Source organism: Symphalangus syndactylus, chromosome 7 (genome assembly GCF_028878055.3).
Source record: "Symphalangus syndactylus isolate Jambi chromosome 7, NHGRI_mSymSyn1-v2.1_pri, whole genome shotgun sequence".
Classification (NCBI taxonomy): Eukaryota; Metazoa; Chordata; class Mammalia; order Primates; family Hylobatidae; genus Symphalangus; species Symphalangus syndactylus.
In genome coordinates, this window is record NC_072429.2 from 78,063,366 (window position 1) to 78,082,533 (window position 19,168).

A 19,168-nucleotide genomic window follows, 5' to 3' on the forward strand; every position below is an offset into this window, starting at 1 on the left:
ATTTGAGGGTCCACATAAAGTGCAGAAAAATAATTTTTTTCTTGAGTTTGTTTTTTTTTTTTTTTTTTTTTTTTTTGAGCCTTGCTCTGTCGCCAGGCTGGAGTGCAGTGGCTGGATCTCGGCTCACTGCAATCTCCGCCTCCCAGGTTCAAGTGATTCCCCTGCCTCAGCCTCCCAGGTAGCTGGGACTACAGGCGCCAGCCACCATGCCCGGCTAATTTTTTGTATTTTAGTAGAGATGGGGTTTCACCATGTTGGCCAGGATGGCCAGGATGGCCAGGATGGTGTCCATCTCCTGACCTTGTGATCCACCTGCCTCAGCCTCCCAAAGTGCTGGGATTAGAGGCATGAACCACCATTTTATTTTAAGTTCCAGGATACATATGCAAGATGTGCAGGTTTGTTACATAGGTAAACACGTGCCGTGGTGGTGTGTTTGCTGCACCTAACAACCCATCACCTATGTATTAAGCCCCATAAACATTAGCTATTTATCCTGATGCTTTCCTCCCCCAACCTGCCAAGAAAAAATAATTTATTTTTACAAATCGTACAAAATATATGACCAATGGGCACATTGCCAGAGCCCTCCCAGGCTCCAGAAGGAGTCCGTGCAAGTGGGGGGCCCTGGAGCCCCACTGTACACCTGCTTCTGATTTTACCTGTGTTCCTGATGGCCACATTCCCCTGATGCATTACCTACTTGCAGCAAGCACAGTACAAACACAAACAGAAATGACTCAGAACTTCAGTTGATTGTTTTAAAGCTGCAGATAGCCTGTAAGTAGCAGGGAAATGCGCCACTTAAGCTTCGTTAACCCTGATGACAGTATGGGAGGCTGACCACAAACACACACAGGTAAAATGTCGTGTCCTTTAAACTTGGTTTAGCCCAATGTTCTTAATTGTCTGGTAGTCTAGGGCTTTTCTTTGTGTTTGTTAGTTTTAAATTTATTTTCTTTGCTGTTACATATGGTGAGAAACGGCCTTTTTTATCTTGTTGCGTTGAGCATTTTTGGAGGTTCCCCCCACCCTGGAGGGGAGGAGTTGAGTATTGTTTTGTTTTGTTTTGTTCCTAAACTCTACAAATAATAGAAGAAATAATATTGTTTGTATTGGGTGCACCTGCTTCCCTAAACCAGAGAGAGGTGTTTTGTGTGTGTGTGTTTTTTTTTCTCTCCTCCCCCACTCTCCTTTTATCTTGGCTGCATGAGCTTTGTTGTTTGGTGGGAATTTAAGTGGCTCCTGCTTTCTTAGGGAACTTCCTATCCCAGGGAATTCAGAAATTCTCCCCAGGGCCCCCAGAAACCGTATTGTTTTATTGCCTCCACCCCACCCCCTTTCCACATAAACCGCATAAACATGCACCCAAACACACGAGATGTTTTTAAAGGAGCAAAAGAAATGTAATCCTGCAAAGGTTTCCTGGGAATATGTGCACTTCTGAGTGTGCATTTGTGATTGGAGGTGCTTTGACACTCATGTGTGCACGTTACTTCAGGAGAAATGGAAGTCTGTGTGGTTTTCTGTGTGCATTTTCTTTAGTCTTGAATACAACAAAAGTAAATGCTATAATTTCTTCTCTTGCTCCTTTTGCTGTTCTCCAACTTACAAGACAGCCCCAGGTGATAGGCTCCTTGACCCTCCTTCTTTGACCCATACCCATCTTTTCCCAGAGTGAGACCCTAGACCCTGGTTTGGGGTCACTGGACAGAACCCACCATAAAGCCCCCCCCAGAGACTGTGCTGGGTGCACAATGCAGGGAGAAAGGCCGTCATCCCTCTAGCCCCATTTTGTGAGTCTGGGTATAGCCAGATTCATGCCCTGCTTCATCTTTGTGACCCCAGCTTGTGGCAAAGAGCCTTACACACAGGACACGCTCAACAAATATTTGTAGCAGGAATGTTGAATGATGTGACTTTGAGCAAGTCACTTTGCGGTTCTGGCTCTGATTTTCTTCCCAATAAATGAAACAGTTAATCTCTTGAATTCTTTCGAACACTACTATGATTGGTTTGTCCAAATGGATTTTCATTTGTCTCTTTATGTCGGTTAGCAGTAGAAACATGTAACAAGAAAAAAATAAAGCCAGGCACAGTGGTTCACGCCTATAATCCCAGCACTTTGGGAGGCGGAGACAGAAGGATCGCTTGAGTCCACGAGTTTAAGACCAGCCTGGACAACATAGGGAGATCCTATCTTTAAAACAAAAAGAAAAGGAGAAGGAAAAGGAGGAGGGGGATGGGGAGGAGGAGGAGGAGGAAAAGGAGAGGAGAAGGAGAAGAGGAAGAAGAAGGAGGAGAAGAAGGAGAAGGAGAAGGAGAAAGAAGGAGAAGGAGAAGGAGAAAGAAGAAGAAGAAGAAGAAGGAGAAGAAGGAGAAGAAGAAGAAGAGGAGGAGGAGGAGAATAGTATCTTAAACAAGATGAAATTCCTTCTCATGTAAAAGAAGTCCAAAGGCAGGCTATTTTCGGGGCTCCAAGGTGTCATCAGGGACAGGGGAGGCCACCTTTCAGCAATGCCATCCTCAGTCCATGATAGATGCAATCTACCATGCCAGCCACAGTATTCTCCTAGATTAGCAGGGAGAGAAAGCCTGGGAAGACAAGTGGGTCCCCTTTGCAGCTGAGCCCAATTAAGTGCTGTCCTAGAAGTCCTACTTAATATGTTGCTTATATCTCATTGACCAGAATTTAGTCACTTGGCCAGACCTACCTGCAGGAAAGTATACATATTCCTTTAACTGGGCATATTGCTCCAAATAGAAGCCAGGGTCCTTTTACTAAGGAAAAAAAGGAGAATGGATATTGGTGTCAAATAGCAATCTTGCCACACTTGTTCATCATTGTTCGGCCTGGTTTGCAATTTGAGGCAACTGTTCTAGCACTTTCTCCTCCTTTGCAATCTTAAATAAAGGTTTCTCAAATCCTGATGGCATTTACACTAGTCCCTGGAAAAATGAGAGAATAATAAATAAAAAGATAATGCAGTGTATTTAAAATGCTAACCTTGTAATTTAATTTAATTGGCTTAAAGAACTGCTCTTTTTAATAATTATATCATTTTCTCTCATGAAAATTTACTTTTTTATAAAATGATGTTCATGGCAGATTGCACTTTATTAATTTTCTTACTTTGAAAAATAAGGCTGTAAACTCTACATCAATAGAGTCACCTAAAAAAAAAAAAAAAAAAAAAAAAAAACCTAATCCTTTAATTCGAAAGTCTAGGAGCATCCCCTTGGATCATTTCCTTAATTCTCTTCCCAGGCTTCATCTCCTGAGAAAGGAGGGTTGCGGAGGGGAGATTTTAAAATCTTTTGGCAGGCATGTCTGTGCCCTATCAATAGTAACAGAGAAATAGAAAACAGAGTTGTGGTTAATATAGGAAGAAAATATATCTTCTTAGCTCTTGATATCAAGGGAACAACTTAAAGAGTGATGTCTTCAAGATACCAGAAATGAGCGTCAGATTCCTGAACTCTGCCTGCCTAAGTTCAAATACTGCCCCAGAATGTACCAGCTGAGGGATCTTGAACAAGTGACTTAACGTCTTTAAGCCTAATGTTTAAAATCTATAAAATGGGACTAATAATAGAATCTCTCTTAAAAGATTAGTTGATTAAATTAGAAAATATATATAAAGAGCTTTTCTATATATATATAGAAAATATACACAGAGTCACGGTGCCTGACACATAGGATCTAGTCAATAATATCACCAATTATAGGATTTGATTCAGCTAGATAACTAAAAAGCCAAAATGATTCAATGGCTTAAACACATAAATGTTTCTTTTTCTCTTGTGCAATAAAACTCCAGAGGCAATCAGTCCAGAGCAGTGCTGGGGACATCAGACACCAAGATATTTCTCTCTTGGCTCCACCATCCTTAGCTCATTGCCTCATGATCCAGCACAGTTCTGGAGCTTCAGCCAACACACCCGTATGCAAGAAGCAGAAAGGGCATTAAAGTGCCCCTCTGCCTCCACTTTCAAAAAGCACTTCTGATGACAGCTAACCAGGTAGAATTTAATTCCATAATCATACCTAAAATGAAGCGGAGGCTTCAAAGACAGGGCGCATTGCTGCCCTGTATAAAATATGGAGATTCTCTCACTTAAAAAGGAGAGAATGAGTATTACAGTAGGCGTACAATGATCTTTGCTACAGATGTCAGTGTTGTTGATATTGTTATTATTACAGAACATGGGACTCTAGAAAAGGGGAGCGGATCACAGCCAAAGAGTCTGAAGGTCACCAATGTAGCAGGTGCCAATTAAAATTACATAAACAATAAGTCCTAGTGATATATTATGCAACATGATGCCTATGGTTAACAAAAATTTGCTAAGAGGGTAGAATTTACATTAGGTGTTCTTGTCATAAAATAATAAAATAAAGAGGGCAGGAGAAAACGTGGAGGTAATAGCTATGTTTATGGCAATGAAGGGAAGAAGAAAGAAGAAAAAGAAGAAATGAAAAGAGTACAAAATATTTATCAGTAAATAGATTTCATCGACTTTGGAGGTCTTACAAACCCCAAGTCCTCAGAAAATTAATTTTTCAGTCTAGTGATAAAACAAAGCATACACACTTGAAGTGGTTGATTAGCCAAGTCACACATCCCTGTTTCCAGCTAAGTGACTGCATTAGTCTGTTCTCATATTGCTAATGAAGACATACCTGAGACTGGATAATTATAAAGGAAGGATGTTTAATTGACTCACAGTTCCACATGGCTAGAGAGGCCTTACAATCATGGTGGAAAGCAAGGAGTGGCAAGTTACATCCTACATGGTGGCAGGGAAGAGAGAGTTTGTGCAGGGGAGCTCATCTTTATAAAACCATCAGATCTCGTGAGACTTATTCACTACCACGAGAATAGCATGGGATAGACCCGCCCCCATGATTCAATTACCTCCCACTGATTCCGTCCCACGACACGTGGGAATTGTGGGAGGTACCATTCAAGATGAGATTTGGGTGGGGAGACAGCCAAACCGTATCAGTGACCAAGAGAATGATCCAGAACATAAGGGAGACAGGAGCACAAAACAGAGAGAAGTCACTGGCCTGGAGAAGACAAGAAAGGAGGTTGGATTTTGTCTAGGCTGGATTTTGCAGAACCCAGGGCAGTTGGGACTTTTTATTAGGCATTGGACTAAACCCATATGACTCTTTCTTTAGCCATTTTACTGCTTAACCAAGCTCTCATTCGAATGGCCTTTCTCTCCAGGGAGCGCTCAGTTGCACACAGCCAGTTTCACGCCTGTGTTTCCTTCACAGCTATGGACCACCCTTTCCCGGGAAGATGTCTAGAAACCGTGTGCCTAGAGATGGGCAAGAGTGCAGTGTCCCAGCTGGCTGAGTCGGTGACCAGATTTCATTGTCTTTGGAAAGGAGTCAAGCTTCAACTCCACGGAAAAATAATAGGGAGATCAACTCAGAGGAAATAACAGTGCAAATCAGTGAGGACCAGAGTTTATGTCCTACCCACTCTCTTTAATTGCTGGACAGAATCTGCTGCTTTTAATATAAGCTTCCTGGGGAAAGAAGGAAAGGGCCAAAGGCCCTGCTCGGCCATACTCAGGATCAGCTTGAAAACTAACCTCCTTTTCAGCGACCGGCTTCTCCCTGGTTGCATGAACGTTTTGTTCGACACGACTCTCCTTCTTTCATTTTCCTAAAGCAGCAGTTGCCAATCTTGGCTGCACATTAAAAATCACCTGGGAGATTCTTTACAATACTAATGCCACTTTTAGAGGTTTATATTTATTGGGTCTGCTGTGTGAACTGGCCCTCGAGATTATCTAAATTTCCCTAGGTGATTCTAATATGCAGCCAGTTGAGAGCTACTGTCCAGAAGCATTGTTAACAGGACATTTTTGTATATTTAGGGTTACAAAGGCATACTTATGGCAGAAGGTGAAAAACAACTTCAAAATCAATTTTAAATATTTGTGTCCTTAAAAAATCCCTCTGGGCATAGTGGCTCATGCCTATAATCCCAGCAGTTTGGGAGGCCAAGATGGGAGGCTCACTCGAGCCCAGGAGTTCAAGACCAGCCTGGGCAACATAATGAGACCCCTGTCACTAAAATAACTTAAAATGATAATATAAATAAATAAATAAAAATCTTGTAGTCCGTCCTCTTCTTTGAGAAAGTCTTCCTAAAGAGAGATTAACAGCAGCTGCGGCTTAATTTTATCCCCATAGGCCGCTCTCCTCCCCTCAAGGTCATTTTCCTCCCCTCTCTGTCCTCCTGCCCCCAACTCTAGCATTTCTGATATATAAAACTCTGTCATAATGTGGTAAGTGTTACCCCAAAAACTGCAGGAGCAAATTATTATGAGGTCAATGAAATGACCTACATGAACCTCTGTAGTTGGCCAGCCAGGAACCTGAAAAGCAGGCTGTGTCATCCAAAAGACATTCCATCTGGTGGTAGTTTAACTGTCCAGCTAAAACATCAGTAGGAACATTCTAGATGCTCTGGCCTGCTAGGAATTCCATTACTACAGCAGGGATTCCAGGGTCTCTGGATAGCTGGTAACACTTCCTTCCACCAGCTCTGGAGAAAGTGGACAGGAGAGCACGGGGAACCCTCTGCCTCCCAACATCCCACAATGAGGAGCTTCCATTCCCTGATCTTTTGTCTGTGCTCCAGTTCCCTACTCCCCTACTTCCCTACCCACCACTTTACCCCCACCCCCTTGCAGAAGAGAGCTTTTGGTGAGCCTAAGCAAAACTGAGGGGCAAGCCTGCATACCTTAGACACATTATCCCTATTTAACTTCACAAAAGCTCCATGAAAAAGGTTCTGTTCGTATCCTATTTCTCAAAATACTTAAATATTTTGAGGCTTAAAAAACTTAAGTAACATGCCCAGTGCTTTAGCTGGTAACCTGGAATTAAACCAAATTTAGTTCCAGACACTTCTTCATAATAAAAGGGTTTCAGGCTTATGGCCATCTAGATCAGGGACGCTAAAGCTTTTGGATGGCGTATTGTACAGGACAATTTGGAGACACTATCTCTACATTGTAAAACTGACATCCACTCAATAGAAGAAGCATTTGACGAAATGTAATATTAGCTCATGATAAAAAAAAAACCTCTCAACAAAAAAAGTATAGAAGAACTTAACACAATATAGACAATATATGAAAGGCCCACAGCTAACATCATAACCAATGAGGAAAAGCTGACAGATTTTCCACTAAGATGTGGTATAAGGATACCCACTCTTAACACTTTTGTTTTCTTTTTTCATTCACATGAATGTTCATAGCAGCTTTGGTGGTAATACCCAAAAATTAGAAGCAATGCAAATGTCCATCAATATGTGGCATATTAATACAATGGCATTACTCAGCAATAAAAAGGAGCAAACTACTTGTACACGCAAGTGGATGAATGAATCTCAAAACCAAAGAAGCTAGATGTTGTGTGTGTGTGTGTACACATGCATCAGATGATGATTCTATTTATATGAAATTCTAGAACAGACAAAACTTACCCTATCATGACAAAGTGAAAGCTGATGAGGCCAGTGGCTGCCTGGGGCTGAAGGTGGGAAAGTGTTGCTGCAAAAAGTCATGAGGAAACTGCTTGGGGTTGATGCAAATATTCTAGATCTGGACTGCGATGGCAGTTATTTATCTGGGTATAGGTATTTGTCAGAACTCATTGATATGTATATTTTAAATGGGCCCATTTTATTGTATGGAAATTATACCTCAATAAAATTTATTTGAAAGAAGAAATAATAAATAGATACTATAAACAATAAGATCAGCCAGGCATGGTGGCTCACGCCTGTAATCCTAGCACTTTGGGAGGCCGAGGCGAGTGGATTGCCTGAGGTCAGGAGTTCGAGACCAGCCTGGCCCAACATGGTGAAACCCTGTCTCTACTAAAAATACAAAAATTAGCTGGGCGTGGTAGCTGGCACCTGTAATCCCATCTACTCGGGAGGCTGAGGCAGGAGAATTGCTTGAACCTGGGAGACAGAGGTTGTGGTGAGCCAAGATCACACCATTGCACTCCAGCCTGGGCAACAAGAGCTAAACTCCATCTCAAAATAAATAAATAAATAAATAAATAAATAAATAAATAAATAAATAAAATGCATTTTCCATGCTAAAGTAAACTAATATGTTTCTTGTATTTCTTTAAAAAATACTTTTTATCATATTATTCTACACTAGTCTTGGCTGACATTTTTTTTTTAATTAGTGCATTACGTAGCACAGAGCTATGAGAAAAGTAGGATGTTCTCCTGAATGATATTAATTTATAGGCATTAAAGAGATCCTTTTTCTTACAATTCTTTTTATGTGGGGCGTTGTTTTTTGTTTTTTGGTTTTAGACAGGGTCTCACTCAATCACCCAGGGTGGAGTGCAGTGGCTCAATCTCCTTCACTTCAGCCTCAGCTTCCTGGACACAAACTATCCTCCCACCTCAGCTTCCCAAGTAGGTGGGACTACAAGTGTGCGCCACCACGCCTAGCTAATTTTTGTATTTCTTGTAGAGATGGAGTTTTGCCATATTGCCCAGGCTGGTCTCAAACTCCTAGACTCAAGTGATGCTCCCACCTTGGCCTCCCAAAGTGCTGGGATTACAGGCAAGAGCAGGAGGATCCCTTTAATGCCAGGAGTTCAAGGCTAGCCTGGGCAGCATAGTGAGACCCTAGCCTCTACAAAATAACAATAAGAATAGAGCCTGCAACAAAGCTTAAGTCCTCAGACTTTATTGGGAGAGTCAATGCCAGGGTTGCAAAAGTGAAGGAAAAATAAATGTGTCCTTGAAGGAGAAAAGGTGGCACATTGCCCAGAAGGCCATAGTTTCAGAAGAAAGCATTACATATTGTTCACAGTCAATAAGGAGGTCTTCCAAGCAGATCATAAGAAACTCTTGCTACTCAACACAGTGTGACGTAGAAGGAAAGGAATGGAGTTTATCTGCTGGTTCATGCCATTTTCCTGACTCTCATTACTCTAAGTGTGTCTGTTAAGCATTAAACTCCCACATTTTGAGTTGTGTTATTAGGTACTGGGAAAGCCCTGTCTCAGGTCCCATGGCACAATACTTTATGAGTCTAGACATGACAAGAAGAACTACAGTTATTGTGGGTCCCATCAAGTCAGGCTTGGGCCCCCGAGCTGCTGAAGTTCCTTTGGTACTGTCACCACTTCTATTCAACATAGTACTAAAAGACCAAGCTAGAGCAATTAGGCATGAAAAAGAAATTGAAGATATCCACATTGGAAAGGAATAAGTAAAATGATCTCTTTGCAGATGCTGTGATCATATATGTAGAAAATCCTGAAGATTCAACCAAAAAACTGTTAGAACTAATAAATTCAGTGAAGTTGCAGGATACAAAATCAACATAAAAAAATCAGTGGTGTTTATATACACAAACAATGAGCTATCCAAAAGGTAATTAAGAAAGCAATCCTGTTTACAATAGCAACCAAAACAAGTAAAAAGTAAAATGCTTATGAATAAACTTAACTAAAGAAGTGAAAGACTTGCACACTGAAAATTAAAATCCACTGATGAGGAAATTAAAGAAGATACAGATAAATGGAAAGGCATTCCATATTCCCATGGATTAGAAGAATTAATTGTTGGCTAAGCGTGGTGGCACATGCCTGTAATCCCAGCACTTTGGGAGGCCGAGGCAGGCGAATGGCTCCAGTCCAGGAGTTCAAGACCAACCTGGGAAACATGGAGACTCCCCGTCTCTAGGAAAAATACAAAAATTAGCCAGGCATGGTGGCATGGGTCTGTAGTCACAGCTACCCAGGAAGCTGAGGTGGGAGGATTGCTTGAGACCGGGAGGTCAAGGCTGCAGTAAGTCAAAATTGTGCCACTGCACTCCAGCGTAGGTGACAGTGTGAGACTGTCTCTCCAAAGACATATGAAAAAAACAATATTGTCAAAATGTCCATACTACCCAAAGTGATCTACAGATTCAGTGTAATCTCTATCAAAATCCCAATGACATTCTTTACAGAAAAAAAAATCCTAAAATTCATATGGAACCAACAAAGATTACAAATAGCTAAAACAATCTTGAGCAAGAAGAACAAAGCTGGAGACATCAGATTTCCTGATTTCAAAATATATTACAAAAGCTACAGTAGTTAAAACTGGATAGTACTAGCAAAAAAGAAGAAAGAAGAAGAAGCAGGAGGAAGAGGAAGAGGAAGAAGGAGAAGAAGAAGAAGCAGAAGCAGAAGCCAGACATATAAACCAATGGAACAGAATATAGAGTCCAGAAATAAATCCATGCATCTTCAGTCAACTATTCTTCATCATGGCTGCCAAGAACACACAATGGGGAAAGAATAGTCTCTTCAACAAACGATGGTGGGAAAACTGGATATCCACATGCACAAGAATGAAACTGGGCTCTTACTTCACACCATCCACAGAAATAAACTCAAAATGGATTAAAAACTTAAATGTGAAACCTGAAATTATAAACTTCTAGAAAAAACATAGGGGAAAATCTTCTTGACACTGGTGTGGACAATGATTTCTTTTAATATGACACCAAAGTGAAGGCAACGAAAGCAAAAATAGTCAAGTTGGATTGAATCAAACTAAAAAACCTTCTGCTCAGCAAAGGAAACAATCAAAACAGTGAAGAAGCCGCCTACTAAATAGGAGAAAGTATTTGCAAACTATACATCTGACAAGGGGTTAATACCCAAAATATATAAGGAACTCGAGCAACTCAGTAGCAAGAAAACAACCTGGTTTTAAAATGACCAAAGGTCTTGAAAAGACATTTCTCAAAAGAAGACATACAAATGGCTGACAGGCATATGGAAAAAATGTTCATTTATCACCAATCATCGGGGAAATACAAATTAAAACTACAATGCATTAACTCCTCACACCTGTTAAGATGGATATTACAAAATAAACAAAAAATAACAAATGTTGGTGAGGTTGTGAAGAAAAGAGAACACTTGCACAGTGTTGGAGGGGATGTAAATTAGTGCAACCATTATGGAGAACAATATGGAGGTTCCTCAAAAAATTAAAAATAAGAACTACCATACCATCCAGCAATCCCACTACCGGAAATAAAATCAGTATCTCAAAGAGATGTCTGCAATCCATGTTCATTGCAACATTACTCACAATAGCCAAGATATGGAATCAACCTAAGTGTTCATCAATGGATGAATGGATTAAATATAAACATATATGAATATTATTCAGCCTTTTAAAAAAAAGAAAATTTTGTAATTTGCGAAAACATGAATGAATCTGCAGGACATCATGCTAAGTGAAATACCCCAGACACAGAGAGACAAACACTGCATGATCTCACTTATATGTGGAATCTAAAATAGTCTAACTCATAGAAACAGAGTAGGATAGTAGTTTTCAGGGGTTGAGGCAGTGGGGGAAATGGGGAGATGTTGGTCAATGGGTACAAAGTTTCAGTTATGCAAGATGAATAAGTTTTGGAGATCTAACGTACAGCTTCATGACTATAGTTAATAATACTCCATTACATGTTTGAAATTCACTAAGAGGGTAGATTTTAAGTGTTCTCAACACACGCACACAAAGGTAACTATATGAGGTGATGGACATGTTTATTAGTTTGATTGTGATAATCATTTCACAATGTATATACATACATTGAAAACATCAAGTTATATACCTTAAATATATACAGTTTCTGTTCGTCAATTATACCCTGATAAAGCTAAAAATGCAACAAAATAAAATTGACATTTAAAATATTTTCTAAAGTTTAAATGGTGGCCAAAAAATGCAATTTTTAGGGTTTAATGTTGACATCTAATAAAATGTTAAAGGCATCCAATGAAAGCTAAATATCATAATGATTTGATAACAACCATTATTCTTCTTGAAAATACAAACACAAGTTCCTCTTGGATAGTGGGAAATTTACATCTTTTTTTTCTCTTTGAATTCCTATTGCCATTTCATGTTCCTACTGAGTTTTATCCTAGTAACACATTTTTATGCTTGAAAGTATTTTCTTGATCACAAATTATAGTTCTCTCTGATACAGATTTGTATATAAATTCAATTTTTTAGTTTTTCTTTATTAAGACCATAAGGTTCTAAGTGATGGATGGAAGGAAGGAAGGAAGGAAGGAAGGAAAGAAGGAAGGAAGGAAGGAAGGAAGGAAGGAAGGAAGGAAGGAAGGAAGGAAGGAAGGTTGGTTCTGGATTGAGTTATTATTACAATTATTACTATACAATTAATAAAATAATATTTTGATGACTTTATTATTGAGAGTAAAATGTTATTGAATGTGCATATCTTCTAACTAAAATGAATAGGCTCCCTCTCAAGTAGTTCATGTATAAATAAATTAATATTGCCAATAATCATATTTAGATGATCCATAATCAAAATTGTTAGTAATGTTCTAGTAGCTGACAATTTAGGATGATCTTCATTTTGACAAAGGCAAAGAATTGGAAAGTACCTAATTTTCAAAAATATTTGTTACATAGTCACTAGTCATTCTCTTTCTCAATTTCTGGGAAATATGCTAAAAAAAAATTTTTACCAAGTCTTATTAAAGGAACTCTTAGTTATACCACTTTCTCTTCTACCTAGAAGACCTAAAGAATGAGTGTTGAGATTAACTGAAAAGAATTGCTTCAGTTTACCTACATGAAAGGAGAAAAGAAGTCATTTAGGCATTCATGATTCTTTTTTTTTTAATTTTTATTTTAAGTTCTGGGGTACATGTGCAGGATGTGCAGGTTTGTTACATAGGTAAACGTGTGCCCTGGTGGTTTGCTGCACCTATCAACCCATCACCTAGGTATTAAGCCCTGCATGTGTTAGCTGTTTTTCCTAATGCTCTTCCTCCCCCAATGCCACACCCAACAGATGCCAGTGTGTGTTGTTCCCCTCTGGCATTCACATTTCTGACTGAGGCTGTCTTTGCTTTGTTCTTACTGACTCTAGAGAAAGATACAGTCTTGGACAACATTTTGAAAATAGAAGAGGCGAGGTTATTAAATGATCATTGCTATCATTCCCACCACCCTTGTCTTCAATATTTCTAAACTTAGAACATTTGAATACCTTGTTTTCTAACCCATGTTTCATCCATAACAAAAATATGTGTAAAATGGGCATAAACAGGAAGCCAGTGGTGAGATTATAGTTTCTCAATGATCATGAAGGAAGATTTTCCTGAAACCAAGTTTTAGAATTGTCCCTTTGTCTGGCATCCTGTAAGTTTCTGAGTCTGCAGATTTGGGATGGGTGAAGGGTATGGCTTCCCACCACTTTTATAATTAAGGGGAAAGGCTGCCTGTGAGCATAGCAGTGGGGAGGCTGAACTGGCAAGTCAAGAACTGCGTACATGTGGTAATTCAACATCTAGAGATTGATGCCTTTAAAACATCTGTATCCATGTATCCATCACCCTTGGAAAGCCTTGGTTAGAGCCTCTAGTGAAGCCCATTGACAACACTCAGGGTGGACCAAACTCTGCTTCAATATCCTGTATCTCAGGGAACTCATCTTCTCCCTAAGAAGTTTGTTTCACTTTCAGGCTACTGTAATCATTAGAAAATATCACAGGAGACTCTTGCCAAGTGAAAAATCAATCAACTGATAAGTTAAATTTGAGTGTTAAGCTTTTTAAAGTGTGGACTTCATATTTGCCATTAAATTCTAGCTTTGCTTCATAACTGTTGGAAGATTTTGGATGAGTGTCATCATCTTGCATAATCTCAGTTTATTCATCTGTAAACAGAAATGATAACACTGATCTTTCAGAGTAACCATTCTTAAAGATTACGGATAATGTGTGAAAAGCCCCCAGCACAATGCGGGGCGTGATGCAAACACTAAATGAAGAATTATTGTCACTTAACTAATTCCTGAGCCTTCTAACTGTCCCATCATGCAGCTCACGTTTCTAGTACTGTTCCAGGAAATGGTAAAACACTTAGTCAAATGCCTCACAGCAGTGCAAATACACTATTCTGCAGTATCCTCTGATAGCCCAGCACAGTAAGCCTTTTCCAAAGGAATGGAAGTTTGTAAGGCATGGCTTATTCTTTGTGAACTCTTGTTAGCTGCTGGCTTTCATCACTTTTATTTATTATTTGTTTATTTATTTGCTTGTTTTTGAGATAGGGTTTTGCTCTGTCACCCAGGCTGGAGTACAGTGGCATGGTCATAGCTCACTGCAGCCTTGAACCCTTGGGCTCAAGGGATCCTCCTGTTTCAGCCTCCCCAGTAACTGGGACTACAGGTACATGCCATCATGTCCAGCTACTGTTTTTTGTTTTGTTCTGTTTTGCTGCGGGGGGTGGTAGAGACAGGATCTCACCATGTTGCCCAGGCTAATCTGAAACTCCCGAGCTCAAGCAGTCCTGCCACTTTGGTCTCCCAAAGTGTAGGGATTACAGGCGTGAGCCACCATGCCTGGGCATCACTTTTTTTTTAATACATGCTCCAGGTGACCATGTTAATAATTCCTCTTAAAACTTTGCCCTATATGAACATTAAACTCATTGCTTAATAGTATAAAAAATCCACCTTCTCTTTCAAAAATTAATTCTTCTATTATCTCTTCCATGTTTCACTCTTCCCCAAAATTATCAACGCGGATATGACAATCCTGTGCACAAGCTTCTTCCATTTGCTTGGGTGTCATTTCTTGGACTAAACATGTACTTCTCCACTGAGTGAGGAATAAGAAATAGTGGGGCTTTTGAGGGTTGTTTTATTTTTACAATAACTGCTTTCAACCACATTCTGACAAATCTCCCTTTGCTTTCTCTTAATCATGTTTTGGACAGACCAAAGAATTTCCTTGTCATTTTCCATAAATAAAAATTCAGTCTATTTTAACATGTCAATCTCTTTCTCATTTAAAACTTTCCCCATCCTGTCATCAGCTAAATGTGGGAAGAGGACTTGGGGATCGGGGACAGCGGGAAGGGACATTGTCTACCCTTCAGCTCTTCTTCCTCTTCCAGCACCTCGGAGGGTCTGGGTGGGGATTCATGTTCTAGGCCAGTTCTGAGTCTAGTATTCCTCCATGCCTTCCCTTCCCAACGTTAACTACACTGGCAGTGAGCACAGGAGAAGAGAAAAGAGGGAAGGAAACATCTTCCTACGTAAGTTGGAGGAGGCTGCCAGGAACCTGCGTTCTCTCTTTGGCTCTGTTTTCCATCTGCTGCCGGAGGCCTCTGCTGATGTGATGCTTTCCAAGTGGGTGATGTGCGTGGTATTTTAGGGGGGATGTTCAGTTTCATCCTAATCCCCTGCGTTTCCAAGAACCACACCCTGCGAAGAGAAGGAGGCGGCTGTTTCCCTTCAGCTCTGACAGCAGCACAAGCTTCAAACCCACTTTCTATAAATCCTGGAGCCTCATGCAGCCACTGTAATCCCTCATAGAACTTTCAACTCACCTACTCCCTACAGGGAGGGGAGAAGCTAGGCCACTCCTCATCATGTCCATGATCTCCTTTCTCATCCCTTTCCCCATCTTCTTATGTGAGCTGGGATGAGGTTCAGCTATGGGGGCTATTGTTGAACATGGAAAGGATAGTTTAGGCTCCTATTTAAAAATCCTGTCAGAAATATTGGGTCCCAAGTGGATTTGGGTTCCTTAGAATATGAGGTACTTACTGCTTCTGTGCACTCAGCTTATTACCAGACAACAGAAAAAGCTGTACTCAAAATCCTGTTACAAACCCGTGGCTGCTTGATGGCCAGAACCATGGTCAGAACTGCAGGCCCCTCCCCATCTCAACCCCACGGGTCCCTGCCCTGTGCGAGGATGTGGGTCTCCACCTGAGAACCTCTGGCCTCTGTTTTCATATGACCCTGTCTTTACATATGGAAAGGAATAATTTCCTAGTCGCCCTTCAGCCTCCAACTTATCACAGACTATATCTTAGTTTCTTTAACTTCTTCACGTTTAGTCTAAACACTCCGTCTGTGTTGCTGTCCTATAAACCCTGAGTGGTATATACTCTGTTCTCATAATAGAACTTCTGTTCTTCTCTCCATTTTTATGAATACAGTTGGCTGGGCGCAATGGCTTATGCCTATAATCCCAGCACTTTGAGAGGTCGAGGTGGGTGGATCATCTGAGGTCAGGAGTTCAAGACCAGCCTGACCAACATGACGTAACCCTGTCTCTACTAAAAATACAAAAATTAGCTGAGTGTGGTGGCATATGCCTGTAATCCCAACTACTCAGGAGGCTGGAGTGGGAGAATTGCTTGAACCTGGGAGGTGGAAGTTGCAGTGAGCTGAGATCGTGCCATTGCATTCCAGCCTGGGCAACAGAGCAACTATCTGAAAAAATAAAATAAAATAAAATAAATAAAAATACAGTTGCTATGCTCCCCCACCCCCATCCCAAAGATTGTAATAAAATGGGGGAAGGTCAAAAACACTGAGACACCTTAACTGGAGAGAAGGTGGAAGTGAAGATAAATTGAAAGCCTATGTCTTCAGAGGAGAGTGGGGGCTTTTGTGGGGAATATAAGAAAGGTGGTTGGATGCAGTGGCTCACGCCTGTAATTCTAGCACTTTGGGAGGCTGAGGCGGGCGGATTGCCTGAGCTCAGGGGTTTGAGACCACTCTGGGCAACACAGTGAAACCTCGTCTCTACTAAAACTACAAAAATTAGCAGGGCATGGTGGCGGGTGCCTGTAGTCCCAGCTACTCAGAAGACTGAGGCAGGAGAGTTGTTTGAACCTGGGAGGCAGAGAGCAAGACTCCACCTCCAAAAAAAAAAAAAAAAGAAAGGTGACCAATATCCCTACATTCCCACTAGGCACACAGTGGGAATTAATAAGGAAATAAATAAATAAGGAAATAGACTTGAAGAATGATGTTTGAGTTTGGTTTTTTTTTTAAAGCAGAATTTTGGCTGGACGCAGTGGCTCACACCTGTAACCCCAACATTTTAGGAAGCCAAGGTGGGAGGATCGCTTGAGTCCAGAAGTTTGCATACCAAGACCCTCTCTATAAAAATAAAAATAAACAAAATTAAAATAAACAAATAAAAGCAGAATTTTGTAACAGTGAAGAGGAAGTACTGAAGTGAAACATAAAATTACCTTCCCTGGGAGTACTGAAGGTGGGGGCTGGAGGATAAAGACCTGCCTGTCTGGATCTCTTTTTCTCTGCTTTTTTTTTTTGACAGAGTTTCGCTCAGGCTGGAGCGCAATGGCGCAATCTTGGCTCACCACAACCTCCACCTCCCGGGTTCAAGCAATTCTCCAGTCAACCTCCCAAGTAGCTGGGATTATAGGCATGTGTTACCACACCTGGCTAATTTTGTTTTTTTGTTGGTTTGGTTTTTTGTTTTTCTTAGTAGAGATGGGTTTCTGCATGTTGGTCAGGCTGGTCTTAAACTCCCGGCCTTAGGTGATCCGCCCGCCTCTGCCTCCCGAAGTACTGGGATTACAGGCATGAGCCACCCTGCCCAGCTGCTCTGCTTCTTAGTGGAGACCAAGGGGGTGGATAGGATTCATTTACTCATTCAACAAATACTTACTGAGAGCCTCTAATGTGCTAGGCAATTTTAAGTGACAGAACTGTAGAAGTGAACAAACCAGGCAAAAACAGATAATAAACAAACAGTCAATGAAATATCTATTCTGTCAGATAATGCTGTGTATGGTGGAGATAAACAAAAGAAGAAAGGGAGGTAGGGAGAGGCAGATGTGGGGATGAGAGAGTGAGAGTGGGATGACTGTTTTAAATAGAGTTATAAGGAAAGACCTGGTGGGGAAGGTGACCTTTGAGCAGAGCCCCAAGTAGAGATTACAGATAGGTTAGCAGACCTTTGGGGGAAAAGCATTCCAGGCAGAGGGAACGGCCAATGCAAAGGCCTAGAGATGCAAACATGTAGAGCATGTTCCCACAACAGCAGAGAGCAAGTGTGGCTGGAGCAGTGAGGAGGGGCGAGTGGTAGGAAATGAGGTCAAAGAGGATGATCAAAGCCTCAGATATGTCATTCTTTAATTTTATGATTCAATGCTGCATTTGTGGAACAGCCCTAAGCACCAGAAACAAAACCATGCCCGGGGGAGGCATTTAAAAAAAAAAAAAAACAAACAAAACTAAAAGTAGCTACAGAAACTGTTTAGGTATCAGCTCTATCAGAGGTAACCACCAGTCTCTTTCTGGCTAAAATATAACGTTTTCAAGTCTCTTCTGCTACATCAAGCCATAGATAACCTACCAACCATCTATGATTAAGAGTTTTCAAATTTAGGCATGGTCTTTTAACTTGACTGTAACAAAAAATACCGACATAGGAGTAAATTCAACAGGAAATTTTACAACCAAACTATAAAGAAGCATAACGTGGCAGGGGATTAACGCAAAATCCAGAAACCTGTCTGTGTTCCTCAGACCCATCTCTTAGGGACATTTGTTTACCTTGAATTTTGCTGGGATTTACAGGCTTGGGGAAACAATTCCGTAGCAAGTGCCTGTCAATACCTACAGACAGCTCAAAAAGAAAGGCCTGGGTTTCTTTTTCCTTGGCTTTCTTCTCGCCTCTCCCCACCCCCACCCCAGAGCAGAACACTGAAGGATCTGAGAGAAAAACCCTGCAGCTCATCAAGATCAAGGCAGGCATTATATTTCAAGTTGAAGTTCAAAACAGCTTGCTTTTTGCTGAGACGTCTTACTTCCTGAAATCAGATGGCGCCTTTTAGTACTTCAGTGTGCTGAGTCACAAGCGAGCTACACACTCGCTCTTTCATTTCAGGCTGCCAGGCTGAGAACTCGTCTTCCTCCATGGTAAAGGGAACGCAAGGACCCAGTTGAGAACACCTTTGGAAGAGGTTTCTGTGAAGCAGAAACCTCTCTCCTTGCTTTATTTTACCTTGAGAAAATTGAACAGCCCAGAGGTAATTTTTTAAAAAACTCTGCACATAATCTTTACATGATATCTCCTACAGCTGCCTAAAGACTGCAGCGTTGATTTTATTTTAGCTTATGTCTACCCATTGATTGTAGCGTATTCAAAGCATGGATGACAAAGATACTAGAAAATTCTAGCCCTGCAGAGAGCCATTCAGATTAGAGCCCTGGAAGCTGAGAAATAGTTGTTGCCCATTGCTCAGTCTTGCTGGAAGACAGGTTTTGG